The sequence below is a fragment of the Arachis duranensis genome, chromosome 3 (assembly GCF_000817695.3).
Source record: "Arachis duranensis cultivar V14167 chromosome 3, aradu.V14167.gnm2.J7QH, whole genome shotgun sequence".
In the NCBI taxonomy this organism is placed as follows: Eukaryota; Viridiplantae; Streptophyta; class Magnoliopsida; order Fabales; family Fabaceae; genus Arachis; species Arachis duranensis.
This window is the reverse complement of record NC_029774.3, coordinates 11,435,884-11,438,270: the sequence shown is the minus strand read 5'-3', so window position 1 is coordinate 11,438,270 and position 2,387 is coordinate 11,435,884.

Genomic DNA, 2,387 nt, shown 5'->3' with positions numbered 1-2,387 from the left:
ATGACTAATTAATAGCTCAAAACAATAAATTATAATGACCTCTAGCATTCTTCTTATTTAATTATAATTAGATCAATCAATTCAGTAATCCAGTAATAATATGTCCTGTCCAATTCAAATAACTAAGATAGTGAATACAAACAAAACTCCACATTTTGAGCCATGACCTAATCTCAACATCTAGTAATCCAATTGATAAACAACTAATGGGTACGATTTTGAGCATAAATAAAAAGAAAAATAAATAAATAAATAGAAGAACATACATGCACTAATACAGTAGGTACAAAGTCATATTCCTCAATAACTCCCCGCACCTTCTTCATGGAATCATGGTGCTCTTGGAAGTGCATGAGCAAATCAAACTATCAATTGGTGATAGAGCCCTGGAGTTTCTAATTGCAAATTTAAACACATACTTTTATTAGTATAGATAGGCAGATAATACTTTATTTTCATATTATTAGAGGTTAGAGTTTAAGTTTTAAAATTTAATCTTTAATGTTTGGAGTTAGATAAATATTGATAAAAAAAATTAATAAATTTTGTTAGTCGTATAACATTTTTCTGTACAATTATTAATGAATTTTTTATACTTCATACTTAATCATAAGAATCCATTAATTTGTAATCGTCATCGTTATTCAATCTCCAATGAAGAAATACTTGTAAATAATTAAACCATATTTATGGTCGTCGGATAGTTATCACTCATCAGATGGAATAACAACTTTTTCTGATATATGAAGGTCCATTTAAGCTCACGTCACAACTATAATTGTACTCATTTTGCTTGACAAAATATCTTTTGACTTCATTACTGTTTACCAAATTTTTCTTGAAATTATGTTAAGAGAGAGAGAGTCGTTGGAATCAATAAGGCCTTACAAGTTACAATGAATGATAGGGGAAATTTATCTAGCAGCTGAGCTCTTTGCATGCCACACGGTTATGTTGTATAAGCTAAATATTTAAATAGTGTCCAATAGTGGAATAGTGGACAATTGGTCCCCTCCGAGGCTCAGACCCACATTTAAGGACACTGCAACCCAACCCATCTTTGGTATTCCATCCCACAATTCTTCCAATTTTGGTTTGAATTGGATTGTGTTCGAAGCACCTTCGGCTTGGTTAAACTTGCATTATAAGAAACACTACCACCAACCCCCCAATTCCATCTGCAGAGCTCTTTCTACGTGTTATCAGTTTCAATCTTTTTATTTTCTTCCTCTTCTTTTTTATTATTATTATTATTTACAGTACCTCTAATTTGTTAATGACTAATCCGTCATACATCATAATTTTATTTAAAAGTTTGTTGTTGACCAATAAATTACTGCATATACACATGAGATTATAATGAGATTACAACTGACGGCACTTATTTAAACAGACTAATAAACTAATTATTAGAATAAATCAATTTGGGTTTTTTTATTTTATTTATTTTTTTAGGTTTTTTGCCGACGCCTAGGCCCAAAAGAAAAAAACTAAGGACTCTTCACTAATCGGGGTACACTAGCCCCCATTACATCATAACTAAGGATTGGAAAAATAACTTCTGGCAGTTGGTCTATGAAGTGGAATCCCACCGTCATTCTACATTCCTTCTTTGCCATCCAATCAGAGCTCCGATTGGCTTCACGATAAGCATGCTGAAATTTTAGTTCCCATGGCCTGTTTGTCCTTTGTAGGATCTCTTTGTTTTTGTTCTTATTGTTAGGCTTTAGGTGTTGGGTAGTTTCAATACCTTACCTCATACTTTATTGATATTCTAAGAATGGGCTTGGCTTAAAAATTACAGCCCACAGGCTTAAGAATTACCTATTGCTTCCTTATAACTCAATAGTCAATACTAATGTGGGCATGTGGCAATTTACTGTGCAATTAAATTTTGGCTCCACCCAAAATTGTAGACTTGTAGTTTCTGCATTTACTTAAACTTAACGGGCGTTTAGGTTTATTGTTAATTATTATTAGTTTTAATAAATTTTTTATGATTTTTTTATCATCTTTAATTTTTTTTATATTTTTATTTTATATTTTTTATTAATTTTTTTATTATAATTTTATTATAATATGAATTATTAATTTTATTAAAAAAGATAAAATAAATAAAAATTGATCATATAACAATAGAGTTATAAATAATCAAATTTTATTATCCAAAATAATACTTAACAAAAAATACTAAGAGTATTAAAATAATTATAGAATATTTTTTTATTTGATATTGTAAAATTTATCGTTGTAATTCTTGTGCATTGTTTATTATTCTAATTTTTTATAATATGTATTATTGTTTCTATTAGAAATGATAAATTAAATAAAAAATTAATTAAAAAATTAGAACCTAACACAATAATAAAAATAAAATTACTGAGAGT